This window comes from Vipera berus (genome assembly GCF_964194415.1).
Source record: "Vipera berus genome assembly, chromosome: 5".
NCBI classification, from domain to species: Eukaryota; Metazoa; Chordata; class Lepidosauria; order Squamata; family Viperidae; genus Vipera; species Vipera berus.
This window is the reverse complement of record NC_138207.1, coordinates 38,496,114-38,511,126: the sequence shown is the minus strand read 5'-3', so window position 1 is coordinate 38,511,126 and position 15,013 is coordinate 38,496,114. Positions and strand designations below refer to the sequence as shown.

At 38.9% G+C, this 15,013-nt stretch overlaps 1 protein-coding gene across 3 annotated transcripts in view; it reads left to right on the top strand.

The window, feature by feature from the left end:
- Positions 1-15,013, top strand: part of HDLBP (high density lipoprotein binding protein) — a 62,377-nt gene that overhangs the window by 9,423 nt on the left and 37,941 nt on the right. The window contains exon 1 of one of the 3 annotated variants that reach the window (XM_081329527.1): positions 1,894-1,975. The exons of 1 other annotated variant lie outside the window; for it this stretch is intronic. The gene's annotated coding sequence lies outside the window, so the exon portion shown is untranslated. Of the gene's footprint in view, positions 1-1,893; positions 1,976-3,080; positions 3,194-15,013 lie in introns of those variants that run through there. One more of the 3 variants, XM_081329528.1, reaches the window with a different exon arrangement.

Sequence of the window (15,013 nt, the reverse complement as noted above, 5' to 3'; positions counted from 1 at the left end):
GAATTACAGTAGTCTCATTTTGATACTTGCCCCAGAATTCATGTTTTACGTAACGGAGAACATGTTTAGGTCCAGGCCTGCTTCTTTTAGTTTTTCTTTCAGCCTATATAACGCACACTGACTTGGGGCACAAAACCCCCCCACAAATTTCATTTTTATACTCTGTTTGGGATTAGAGATTCTGATATAATACGAACCAAAATGCTTGTACCTAGTGAATACACGATAGGAAGTTAGGAAATAACATTTTATTATATTCTTGGTGGCATCTTAGATTATGAAACTTTAAGCAGTCCAGATGCAGCCTGTCAGGATTCACAAATATTAAGCCATAGTTTGCTTAACATGTCATTAAACTACAATACCCGATTTAGATAATATACTAATCCATAGTTTATAAATGACAAGAATATGGTTACATAAATCATAAGCTAGCCATAAATAAACCATATCATGATTTAGTGGGGCATATAAACTATTAATGAAGATTTAGATGAGTACCAGCAAACATTCAAAAATGGGTTCAAGAATGATTGTATAGTGCAGAGAACTGAAGATGCTGATATGATTCTTAGCATTTTGGTTATTAAAACCAGAATGAAGGCAGTTGTGTGAAGTGAATCTTGCCAACCTTTCAAGCTGTGAACTACAGAAGTATGAAAATCTTCAGTTTATAGAATGTGGTTGTCAAAAGCAGTTCCCTCTGGAATCTTATTGAGCTGTAGCCAGCAGATTTGAACAGTGCCATGTTGAAGATCATTTTTAAATGATTGCTGATTGAACTGTATTCCCTGCAACATGCCATTATTATTGTGCTTGACTATTGTTTTGTAGGGGGATGGATTTATTATTTTTTTACAATCTTTGAGTATTTATTAGAAGGCCTGGTAAATTGAATAAATAATACTGTAATGCCATTAGTTGCCAACAAAAGAAAAAATGTACTTAAAAATTAGAATGTGCTTAAAATCTACTCCGTTATTCCAGCAATGCGGCTTACAGCTGTGCCATTTATCCCCACCGCTGCTACTTTTAATTTTCTCTACCTTTGCTTACAAACTACCTACGAAACAGCCTCAGATGTTTCACACACAGTGGTTAAATGTGTTGACAAGTTATTTCCAAGGGGCCAGTAATGAACCCACATATCCTCCAAGAATATTTACCTGAAATTATCTCCCAAGTCCTATGGAACTATTCCCTAATCTCTTTACACGATACATTAAGCTAAAACGTAACGGGCTAATTTGTGGTACAATGCATTCTGTGAACCCGGACAAATTAATTCGCTAAATTGTCATCTGGTTAACCGAGGACATGCGAACCCAGCCAGTTGACTTTAAAAGTAAAGGTCGCAGGTTCGATTCTTCGCGTTTGCCAATAAGTCGGTCTTGCGAATCTCGGGTAACCCGTTTCTACGGTTTACTTCCGATGTAAACATACTAAATCGAGTAATCTGTTATCAAAAGCGGGTTCTTCCTAAAATCAGGGGTCTTCAAACTTGGCCCTTTTATGACTTGTGGACTTCAACTCCCAGAATTCCTCAGCCAGCATAGCTGGCTGAGGAATTCTGGGAGTTGAAGTCCACAAGTCATAAAAGGGCCAAGTTTGAAGACCCCTACTAAAGATGGTTGGCGTCCTCCGCATATTACAACTTGGAGCGATCTGCTTGCTTCCGTGTCATTGCCACTCGTGCTCTTCGGGGCAGCTGGGGAAAGCAGCCTAGCGGACAGGGTCGGATAGCGGCGTAGCGTTCCGAGGCATCGCTTCCCACCCTCACCGAAGCTTTGCGGTCGCTCTCCGCTGGGCCGGGCCTTCCCAGGAAAGGAAAGGGAAGGGGCTCGGCTTTTTCTGACGTGTGAGCTCGGGATTGGCAATTTCGGTCTCATATAGCAGACGAGAAGGTGCCTCGCCGCTTTCCCGGGAGCGCTTCGGGGCTTCTCAAGCAGAGCGAGCTTAGCAGGCACGGGCCGGAGTGAGTGCCACGTAGGGGGGGCGATCGGCTGGGCCGAAGACAAGGGGGCCAGATCGCTGAGGGGGGCGGGGAAGGGGAGGCAACCGGGGGTCGGGGGCTTCGGCTGGGGGAAAAAAAGGCAGAGCCTGCTGGGTGCCGTAGAACAGCGTTTCCCAACCTTTAGGAACTTGAAGATGCGTGGACTTCAACTCCCAGAATTCCCCAGCCAGCATAGCTGGCTGGGGAATTCTGGGAGTTGAAGTCCACGCATCTTCAAGTTCCTAAAGGTTGGGAAACGCTGCCGTAGAAAGAGGGAAAGGGGTCGGGCGGGATTGCCGACGTGGAGGTTAGAGAGAGGAGGTCCTGGCACCTTCTGCGTCCTAGTACAGCTGCTCCCTCTCGTTCTTATTTCCTTAGTAGTCAGAAACTAATCCCGAGCCGGGCGCACGCTTCGCGTCTGGCCGCTCTCTTGGAAGAGGAGAAACGGGGAGGGAGGGGGGGGGGCGGGGAAACGGATCGGACTACGTGTCATAGGCGCGCACGAGCCGGATCTTCTTCCCCCCCCCCCCTCCTCCTCCTCCTCCTCCCGACTCAGCCGCGAAACTTTTGCGCTAACTTTGCTGCCCGGTTCTGCGAGGAGACGCGGAGGGGAAAGTAAAGCGAGCTGGCTTCGGTTTAAATGCTGTGAAGTGAGGAGAACGGGAGGGGGGGGAGCGCGAATCGGGACTTTTGTTTGCACTCTTGTCTTTCTCCTTCGATTTACTTTAGCCTGGGCCCCTGGCAGCTTTCCCTAATCTGGAAGTTGGAAGCAGCCGTCGTGCCAGTTAGTCCCGTGGCTCTTTCCACGGTTGGTTCCAGAGCAGAGAAGAGGCTTGGAAGCATCCATTAGGGAATACTCTTCAGGCTTCCCCCTCCCCTTGGAGATGTGGCAAAGGGAACGTGGCAAATAGGCAGGAAAGGATTGGATTCAGGCATGGCATATTGTCCAGAATTCGTAAGGGAGTTGTTTGCTGTCTTCACCGTTGTGATAAGGTCAGCGTTTGACATGCAAGTAAGCGTAAGTGATTACTTGCACAAGGAACTGCCGTTTCCTTCACTAACTTGATCACCTGCGTTCTCCCTCCAGCCAGAATCTGAGTAGGAATTGAGCCTCATGAGTCTGCAAGTACTTTCTTCTGCATTGCCAGAAGCAGAGAATGAGGGTTGCAAGGCGAAGGCAGTTTCTCTTGTAAGATGAAGGTATGTTGGAATCCTTGGGCCTAGTTGTATTTGCCAGCAAATTTACAGCCCATATGACACTGCTATCTGATGAATATGATAAGTACTCCGGCTTCCAAATAACTTTGAAGTTTTAAGATGGGTGGACATGCATTTGCCTGCTGCTTTTGTGACAGTCTCTGCCACCTCCTTCCAATATTGAGAAATAAGCTAGGAGTTGTCTGGCAGCTGTGTGTACAAGGTAATTGGCAATGCTTTCCCCTTCTCGGGCTCTCCAAAGCTAGAGACACAGAAGATTGAGTAAGAATTGGACACTATATTGACCAGCTTAATTTGGTATTTAGATCAGTTGAAAAAGCAAAGAATAATACCACATTAGTTCCAATCCCTCACCACTGTGTGATCAAGAAGCAAAACAGCAGGCAAGAATGTGTAGTTTCTGTTCCTGAATCTTACTCTTTAGGTAGAGTAAGGAGATGATTGGCTCTACAGAAGCAAATCTTTTTGTGGTATGCAAAGACATTGAGGCAGAAATGTAGTAGAATTTGTATACCCCAGGTATTTGGAATTATAGCTTCTAGCAATTCTCATCATAGGCCACATTAGCTGGGATTACTAAAACTTGCAGAGTCCTATAGTTTTTCTGTGCATGAAGTGTTTTGGTAATGTATCAGTTAATTTCTTTTGTGCTGACTAGAGAGGTGGAAATGTTCAAGTCTGATTTCCACACTCTGAGAAAGCCAGCTGTTTCAAATTTTCTGCTGTCTTTTTATGAAAGAGAAGGTGAATAGGGTATAGTATAACTCATGCTGATGTGTAGTCTACGGGCAGCATTATGCTTCATTTTTTAAACTGAGGGGGCAGTTAAGTCATTGGAGATAGTAGCAGTTCTGTGCAACCACGTTTGCATTACAGGACATATAAGCAACTGTTTGTTTGTTAGCCCTCCTGAAGCTTTAAGGTGGTACTGGAAGCTTGGATAGTTTTGATTCTGTTTCCTTTAACCTGAGCCTCTATATCTGTTGGGAAATTTCAGATCTCACACACACAGGCCTGGCCTTAATGGACAGATTCATTTTGTACAGACTGTCTATTGCTGTTAAGTTTATATGGGCAGTTTTCCAAGGATTATTGTAAGTTAGGAAATGCCAAGAATTTTGAATCATTCAAAACACACATGCTCACAGAGTTTATAAAATTTCATTTTTTGTAATATTCATTGAAATAAGTCTTGAAAGTCTTTAGTCATTTCACAAAAAAACCTGTGCCGCCTTGGCAAACGTTAGTACCATAAATGGGTTATTAATTATATATCTTGACTTTTTTTCAGCAGATACGTAAGAATTGTGTACAAAAATCTAAGGAAAGGGGGAATACATTTTACAAAATCTGTATTCTGCTACTTAGTGGCATAAGAACGAGAACAGTTGACTTACCAAGTAAGTCCTCGCTCTAAAAGTGGTTCACGTGCAAAAATAGTGTTGAAGTCTATCCTAGAGGCCTTGCTATGCTTTTGATGTTCTTGGACTGGGTGTTGTCTCACAAGGGTGTGTATATTTCTGCATGTAGCAATAAAAAGTCAGAGTAGCATGTGAATGAACTGGATATGTTTTCATCCAGTTTTCAATATTTTTTGTAGTTGTCCACAGATTTAGAAGTGAATTGTTGTCATATCTGAAAGCATATTTATGATTTTGCTGATTTGGCAACTCTCCATTTCTTTAATGTCATTTTGAATTTGATCTGGGCATGGAAAGCTGTGTTTTTTCCTCTTTCATAACTTTCCCCCTTTTTAAAGTGTTGGAATTAATGTTAAGATTTCAGACATCACCAGATAGAGACCAGTGACATGTTTGGCAATTGAGAATTTATGCTTTAGTCATTTATTGTTTGAATTATTGCAATGTGCTTTATATGGACCAGCCTTTGAAGGCCATCTAGAAGTTGCAACTGGTCCAGAATGTAGCAATTCAAGGTCCTGGTTATCATCTTTGAATCCCTATTCACCAAAGGGCTAAGTTACTTCTCAGGCTGCCTCTCCCTGAGTGGATCAGCCCATCCTACTAGGTTAGATAAAGTGGATATGGTCCCTTCCCTTAAATGTTGCCGTATGATGGGACCTCCGAGGTGTGCCTTCTCTGTGATTGCCCCAGCCTTTTGGAACAGCCACCCACCTGACATCAGAGGGACCTCTATCCTTTTAACCTTCTAAAGGCGGTGAAGTTTTCGTTCTTCCTTCTGTCTAAGCATGGCTAGGATTGGGGTTGAGCTGTGAGAATGTTTGGTCTGGCACCTAGGGAGAAGAGTACCTTTGTTTTTAACTATGAGTTAAAAACTGTATGAGATAGGACAGCCATATAAGTCTTATAAATCTGTTGGGTGAACTACTAGTAAATATTTGTGAAAGGAGATGTTTGTATTTTTTTGGTTCATGGTATTCTAAAGAAAAGTAAAATTATTGCAGTTTTGTCTTTGAGTATATTTTCATTTTTGAAGTTGTTTCTCAATATCTTTTCCCTTTTTATGTAATTTCAACAATGTTTAAGGCTTAATATAGATCAGGTTTTATATATTCCTGATTAGTTCAGTCTGCTGTAGATGTAGATTACTAAAGAAATAACTGCACTTTAGAATACCAGCATGATTGTTTCTGCCTGGAAGAGCTGTAAAGAGCTGTTTATTTTTTCCCTGACCTGTAGAATTGTTTAAAAAACAAATGTAGCAAAGCATAATTCCAGTTATCTTGAAATCTTATCTGATGATGCCTAGAACATATTCTTCAATTTGATAACTCTTGCTGATCTGACAGTTTCACATAAAAGTCATCTGTGATATTAAACTGTAAACTGTTATATTTCACTAATTATGTGACATTTCTTTGTGTCATACTGGTGTTACATAGTGCTGTTTTTGGTTGTATCAAGTAAAATCTCTGTAGGCAGTATTGCTGTATTTGCTAGCTATGGATTTAATATTACCAATTTTGTCAGTCACAAAATATTTCCACCATAATACATGATTCAGAAAAATGTTTAATGTTTCTGCAGATATAGAAATGATTTATATTTTACGTTTGCTGATCATAATTGGCTCCTTTTATGAACCAGTCAATAAATCTCGTACCTTTATAAAAGTTTTAACTTTTAACTTTTCAAGAAGTTAATGAAGAGCAACAATCTAATGACATTTGCTCTTCCTGTATCATTACCCCATCATTATTTTGCATTTGGTTGACTCAGAATTTCTGGTTCTTCATGGAGAGTCACTGGCTGTTTAAAATGATTTCCCTTCCCCCTCAAAAGCTGTGAATGGTCTCTGGTACAGGCAATGCTGAGGTGGCATTTATGAAAATTACACCTAGTTCTTTGCTAATGCTTATATTGTGAAAGATACTCTGAAGTGATACGGATGTATGTCTGCCCTCTTCTAAACATATTTGAACATGTCTTAATTTATAATTTTTTATGGGAGAGAAGAGTCAAAATGTTGAAAAGATTCAGGATTGGGAAGATGAGGATTTTCATTTTTAATATCTCAAATCAGAATTATTACACCCTACACATCCTTGCTTATTTGAGTGTTCATTAAAAAGAAATGTTTATGATATAATAAAAGCTTATTTCCATAAGCAAAAATATCTTCTCTTGCAGATGTGATTGAAATGGAATGATTCTCTTGAATCATTTGCAAAGATTTGTGGGAAGCCATTTGCAATTTGAATTTTGATTTTTATAATAATAAAGTTGGAAGGGACCTTTGAGGTCATCTAGTCCAATCCCCTGCTCAGGCAGGAAACCCTATACCATTTCAGAGAAATGCCTGTCCAGTCTCTTCTTAAAAACTTCCAGTGTTGGAGCATTCACCACCTCTGGAGGCAGGTTGTTCCACTGGTTAATTGTTCTAACTGTCAGGAAGTTTCTTCTTAGTTCTAGGTTGCTTCTCTCCTTGACTAGTTTCCATCCATTGCTTCTTGTCCTGCCTTCAGGTGCTTTGGAGAATAGCTTGACTCCCTCTTCTTTGTGGCAGCCCCTGAGATATTGGAACACTGTTATCATGTCACCCCTTGCCCTTCTCTTCATTAAACTAGACATACCCAATTCCAGCAACCGTTCCTTATGTGTTTTAACCTCCAGTCCCCTAATCATTTTTGTTGTTCTTCTCTGTACTCTTTCTAGAGTCTCAACATCTTTTTTACATCATGGTCACCAAAACTGGATGCAGTATTCCAAGTGTGGCCTTACCAAGGGATTGTAAAGTGGTATTAATACTTCACGTGATCTTGATTCTATCCCTCTGTTAATGCAGCCTAGCACTGTTTTGGCTTTTTGGCCAGCTGCAGCACACTGCTGGTTCATATTTAAGTGATTGTCTACTAGAACTCCGAGATCCCTCTCACAGTTACTACTGTTGAGCAAGGTACCACTTATACTATACCTGTGCATTCGGTTTTTCCTGCCTAAATGTAGAACCTTACTTTTTTCACCATTGAATTTCATTTTGTTAGATAGTGCCCAGTGTTCAAGTCTGTCCAGATCTTCCTGTATCTTAAGCCTATCTTCTGGAGTATTGGCTATTCTTGCCAGCTTCTGTTGTGTGTTTCCTGGAGTTTAAATATCCATACAATTATATTAAATGTTACCATTTTTCATACATAAATCTATGAGACATTTATGTATATGTATACAAAAATGAGATCAATTTTAGCATTTTCTAATGGTTATGAAATGATATTGCAAAGAAAGTTTGTCTCTTTTTTTTCTGATGGGCTTATGTCCAAATATTATGGAATATGTCTGCACATACGTACATTTCTTTATAGTTCTCCACCTTTCAGCACAATTACTTCAGAATTCTAAATTCTATACTTCAATATATATTTGGCGATGCCCCAAATCCCAGGACTATAAACTAGATAGGGAAGTTAGGAAAAGAATTGAAGACGATGATTGCGTCAAATTATTTCTGTATTGCTACAAAGAAATCTACATGGGCATGTCTTTGTAGTGCAGGGTCAAAAACAACTTGAGGGATACTTACGCATTTTATAAATCTCGCTAGAGTGGGAAGAATCTATTTGTTTCTGTCAAAGAACTTTCTATAAGGAAATTGGAAGGAGGGATTCTGTATTTACTTGCACACAATGTAGTCTAGAACAGGGGTCCCCAACCCCCGGTCCGTGGACTAGTACTGGGCCGCGGCATGCCAGCAACTGGGCTGCACAAACGAGCAAAAGTCCCATCTGTGAGATGCAGGCAACAGACAAAACCACGCATCCTCTAGTCGACGGAAAAACCTCTCTATGGAACCAGTTCCTGGTAGCCCAAAAGGTTGGGGACCTTTGCTCAAGAATCTTTCCCAAAATGTCTTTCAACTTTCTAGAATGGCCATTGAGGGCATAGGTGCTGTGGGAAAGAGAACATAAACGGAAGTTGGGATTTTATCCACTTTTTGAGTTAAGATGTTAGAAATGTATGTAATCTCATACCTGGTTAGTAGAAAATGAACACCATAAACTGAATAGTACTGTTTTTAAAGTAATATGATTAAGATAGTACGTTTATGGATCAATCAATATAAGGCCATAATTCCATAGTGACTTTGAGTGGTTTACAATACAAAAAATATACTAAAACAATATAAAAGAATAATAAGGTCCAAACAGAACAACAAAACATTCAACCTAACAATGGACATTCCCACAATTGTGAGCTGGAAGAAACTAATATCAGAGGGGGCTATTGAAAATCTCTCTTCAAGGCGACTCGGGGTGGCTTATAACATTAAAATAAAATCGTGTGTGTGTGTGTACACATAAATACACACACACACAAACACCTATACATACACATATATATAAAGGTTTATATATACATATAAATATAAATACAGGTTTAATTTAAAAGATGAGGAGGTAGGCAATATTTATTTGTTAAAATACTAGCCTTCCAGTGAGGACATAGCAAACTGATATCCAGTGGAGAGCAGGAGTTATTATGATTGAAAAAGGTAGCTGGATGCTGGATCTCGTTTGCGAAAATATCTCCAGAGAAAGGAGAGATCTTGAGATCATGTACTCCAAACAGTTGGTTTTCATGTGTAGATAGCATATGCTGATGTTTTTGAGGTAACCTTGCATGCAGCTGGGAGTCACAGGATTCCACCAAGCTCATAGCCTTTAATGTAGCTTATATAGCCTCAGGTTCTTTGCTGGTCTGTGACTGGAATAATAATTGATAGGACTCAAGTTCAGCTGAACCTCACTTCTTTGGATTTTTTTTATTGCTTTTTAGAGATTGAGAACTTTTGCAATGGGAAGTTTTATTGTACTCATTGGGTGAGTTTTCTTTAAAAAAATCCTTTAAGAAAGTGTTTGAATTAATAATTTTAAGATTTTACAAAAATAATTTTTTTTTGAATATGCAGCAAAAGAGTGATTGGAGTGTTGAGCTTAGAATGTTTTGAATGGACTATGTGTTCAGGTGGACTTGAGTTAAGACTTTGAAATTAAGAATCCTTTCTGTGGGTAACTTTCCATGTTTATATCTGAGAAAAAAAACCATGAGAAGATATTTTGGTCACTAGAGGGCACCAGAAGGAAATAAATACATCAGTGGATGCATTTCAGTGATATTTGGTATTTGAGATAAACTAGATAAGGGGTGTCAAACTGCTGGCCCATGGGCCGGATGTGTCATGCCGAAACTGCACCCACCCCATTGCTGGCAATGGAAAAAAAGTCACGATACGTCACAACGTGTCATGTGACGTTGCGAGTTTGACGCCCCTGAACTAGATTATGTCATGGAAGAGGAACAAGCTTCACTGGAAAAGATTAAATCTATGGATTTAAACAACATATTGAATATACAAATAAAAGTAACTTTGTTACAGTTGTCAACAATTTTGTGAAAAGAGACAGAATATAAAGAGTGACCTACCTAAACTCTTTATATAAGATTTACAAAAGGGACCTGTTAAAGCTGTCAGAGGTTTTGTGAGAAGAGATAAGATAAACATAAAAAAGCAGATTCTAGGACATTATCTGAGGGAATTAAAGATTGTTGGAGAAAGGGGAAAAAATATAAAATCAATTTATTTGAAAGTAGATGGGTTGCTATCCCTAGTAATATTTGATTGATTTCTGACTAGAACTGGGATGATGTTTTAAAGCAGGGGTGTCAAACTCAATTTCATTGAGGGCCGCATCAGCATTGCAGTTGCCCTCAGGGGGCCAGGTGGGTGTGGCCTGGGTGGGCATGGCCTACTGGGTGGGCGTGGCTAAAGTGCGTATGGCCTACCGGATGGGCATAGCCAGCTCTACATCGTTCACATCAAGGGTGCCTATGGGGGCCTGGGCAGGAGTGGGACAGATCTGAGGGTCTCTGGTAGAAGGAGGGTCTCTGGGCCAGGGCCAAGGCAGTGGGGGCCATTCCCTCACTGTTTCCAGGGTGGCTTCGCGGGCCGCATGAAACCACTTCATGGGCCTGATCTGGCCCCCGGGCCTTGTGTTTGACATGTCTGTTTTAAAGGTTCTGTTTATGTATGAGAGATTAGATAGGGCAGACATGTCAAACTCACATCGCGAGACGTATTGTCGCGACACATATTGAGACTGTTTTGCCCAATATTGCCGGCAATGGGATGGGTGCGGCTTCCGGATGACGTGTCCAGCCCACGGGCCGGCAGTTTGACACCCCTGAGATAGGGGATAGAGAGTTCACTTGTTAAATTTTAAGTTTATCTGATTAATAAATGTAAAAGGAAAGATTTAAAGTGAGTTTATTAGATACAGCTTGTAATAGTTCTGTTGCTATTTCTGATAACCCTTAATGAACTTTTGCTGATTAAGCTGGAGTGATGATTTAAAGATCTGTTTGCATACAATATATGGGATGAAGAGATGGTTTGTTGTTTTATAAGATATGGTGATAAGTTTATTTATTTAATTGTATCCCACCTTTATTACTTTTACAAATAACTAAAGGTGGTAAACATACATAATACTCCTTTCTACTCCAGTTTTCTCCACAAAACACTTGTTAGGTATAAAGGATAAAGTCAGTTTTCTTTCTTTTTCTTTTTTTTCTTTTTCTGCTTTTTTTAATTTTTACCTTTTATACTTTGCATTATTTTTATCTGTACAATTTTTTTATGAAAGTACTGAAATTAGTTGAGGAGGAATTTGATGCTTTAGAACAGGGGTCCCCAACCCCCAGGCCACAGCCCAGCGTTGGGCTGCGGCTCACTGGGAACTAGGCTGTGCAAGCAGCGGGCGAGGGTAATTCTGGGTGGCTTACAGTATTAAAAGGATAAAATGTTATAAAACTTATACACAATACAAACAAAGTACAATAAAAATATAAATATATAAACACTTTAAAATATGGGGAGGGAGAGAGTAGGATGAGCAGGAGGCGAGGTGGGATCGGTTATTAATCAATAATAAATTTAATTGGGAAGCTGACTCATGACTCCTCTGTCTTTATCTTTTAATCTAAAGAATGCTCTGAAGCTATTAGGAACTATGAATTATTTTCATATTTAAACAAATAATAGAAAACCTACCGTATGTTAAGGTTAGTGGTTGAGGAGATGGGATTGGGCACATATGGGGACCTCAGATGAAAGGTATGTGCAGTTTTGTCTTTTGTTGGACATTATACTAGTCTGTAATGAGTTTTGTCAAGGTAGTTGAATAAACTGTTTATTTAGCAATTTTTTAATATATTCAATTCTAATAGGTTTTGGGCAGTGCACAGCAAATAGGTCAAATAGAAAATAAAATAAGATTAAAACAATGATATTCTTGGCTGAATTCATACATACCAAGTCATAAAGTTTATAAACCACGGGGTCTGGTTTCATACACCAAAGTAAACCAAATAAACATTGGAATTCATCTGAATATAGTTTTCATATCTCATCTGCTGTTTATGAGAACTAAACCAGAATGAAGATGACTTTATCCAAGCAAACAGCCATGTCTGCTCTTTTGTTTATCTTTAACCATTGTTCTTTTGATCGTGCATAGTATTTTAGAAAATGTTTTTTTGGAAAAGACAGGTTATGCCTACAGATGTTTGTAATCTAAATTGAATCTTAAATGTTTGAGAATTTTGCTTTGATTGTCTTAAATAGGTGTGTTAAACATTAAAGAAAGGATGCTGAAATTATATAAGATCGTGGGATTTTTTTTCAGTGTAAGGTTTCTTGTTATCATTATATTTATATAATGATAAATCATTTTATATGAAAAAAGAGTCAAAAGATGTATAAATAGCAGAAATAGAGGATGAGGGAGTAAAATGCACCACCATGGTGCCTTAAAGAAATCTACCTAGGTTTGTGGAATATAACTCCATTTCTTAAAAACATATTCAGCATATTTAAAATGTATTGAATAAAACCTACCCTATTTGAGATCTAGAGCATATCATATTTTTATAGATGTAAATACACAGTGTTCAATAGTCTTTGCCTTTTTGGAAGTGTGAGAGTGTGTTCTATGTGACAACTTAAGGATTTGGAAAAATGTGTTATGTTTCTTGGATACTTTGGTTTTTTAGAATTAATAGGAATTTAAATCATTGTTCCATTTGATCTCGTAATAAAAGCTTCAAAGTGTAGCTGTGCACTGTTTCAGCTTTTTTGTACTGCATTTAATTACATGTAATACTAGACTAGCCATTTAAAATAGCACATAATTTGCTTTGCTCTTTAAAAATGCTGACCCTATTAAAATTCTAAATAATGGTTAGAGGTGTATGTTTTTAGCACAAATCATTCTTACTAAATAATAGAAGTCTCTCCATTGGTAGAGGTCATTACTAAACAGCATAGTAGTATCTTTTTGTGGGTGTTATAATATTTATTTTTTTCTTTAGAATTACTACATTTTAAGCTTACAGATTCTTTTCACAGTTTTAAGGGCACCAGTGCATAAATCCTCCATTCCCTTTGAGATTTCTGCAATCTAATGCCCAGTTACTCATCTCTTTAATATTCTTTATTGGTTCACTTTTCTACAATCTGGTATCCCTCTGGATTTTTAGGTTACTATGCTCGTCATCTTTGACTAGCTCTCATGCTGCTTTGAGATAGATTAGAGTTATATTTCAAAACATCCTGAAACTAATCGGGTTGGGAAAAGGCTTGTATCCTTTCTCTTGAACTTACCGGTAACCGTTCTGTCATGTTTTCCTGATGCTGTTTTAGACTTATAATGCAGAAAATTCAGTGCAGGCTACATATGAAGATTGCACACAATGGCTGCTTCAACTTCAATGCTGCCTTCTATCTTTCATCATTAAAAGCTACCCTCTCTCCACAAGTGTCATTTGTGTCCCTTATTTTAAGGAGCTTGTTCTGTAAATCAGGAAAAAAGTAAGGTTATGATTTTTTTTCCTCATCTGCCCTGAAGGAGATATATATTCTGGTAGGATATTTTATACCACATCCCTTTTGACTTTTATGATAGTAGTGCTGCTTGTCTCAGTATGACTTTCATAAAAGAATATTATAATTAACTGTACCTTTAGTGTGTCTAACTTTCTAATAGTTGCTCTCTATTTGGACAAACATGGAAAATAAGTGAGCTATGTATGTTATTTTGGAGATATCTAGTCCCAGAAGTCTGACCAGCTTACCTGTTGACATAATCTCAGTTTCTGACCCTTTAAATCAGGGGTGTCAAACTCAATTTCATTGAGGGCCACATCAGCATCAGGTGGGTGTGGCCATGGTGGGTGTGGCCTACTGGGTGGGCGTGGCTAGAGTGCATATGGCCTACTGGGTGGGCATGGCCAGCTCTACATCGTTCGCATCAAGGGTGCCTATGGGGGCCTGGGCAGGAGTGGGACAGATCTGAGGGTCTCTGGCAGAAGGTGAGTATCTGGGCCAGGGCCAAGGCAGTGGGGGCCGTTCCCTCACTGTTTCCAGGATGGCTTCGCGGGCCGCATGAAACCACTTCGCAGGCCAGATGCAGCCCCCGGGCCTTGTGTTTGACATGTCTGCTTTAAATAGTTCCTTTTCTGCTGATTAATATAAAGAAACAGTACACAATTGCACTCTGATATTGTATGTGTATAAAATAAAAGTGCAGTTTATTTGGATATCTAGCTAGCTTCTACACAATACAGTATAATATGATGAAATGGAAGATACACATCCCTGCAATGTTTTAAATTTTGCTACAACCTTTTTATTGCTAAATTCTTTTATCCATAAGACCAAAATACAGGTAGATGTTAAAAATGAGAGAGAGGGAAAAGGTGAAATGTCAAGACTTTTTAGCTACTTCTGCCATTTTAATAGCCAGTATTGTAGTGAAAGGTAGTCTGGTGTCTCAGGAGGGAGACTTCCTTAAAAGCCAGAAAAGGGGATATGGGGTTGGTTCTTTGGATTAAAGTTAAACTATTGGTGTGGTTATTTTTTAGTAACTCTTAATGGACTGTTGATAATTATGAGGAGGAGGCTTTAAAATTTGTACGTAGATAAGAGATGGGATATGGGAAGAAGAGATCTTTTGTTGCAATATCAGATAAGATGTAATTACTGAAATTGCATTTGTTGTGATGAGTGCATATGTTATTTACATATATATAAATGCACACACATATATACTTTTAAAAATTTGTTTCTCTCCACTTATTTTTTATTTTTTATTTGTTTTTTGTTTTTTATTTTTGTAACTATAAACTTTAATAAAATTATTGTAAAATATACAGTTAGTTTAATTAAGATTTTCACATGAATGTATGTTATTCGAATTGTGCCTCCAGTATCTAAATAAGCTATCTACTCAAGTATTCCTTTACAGCAGAGCTCCCCAACGTTTTGGGC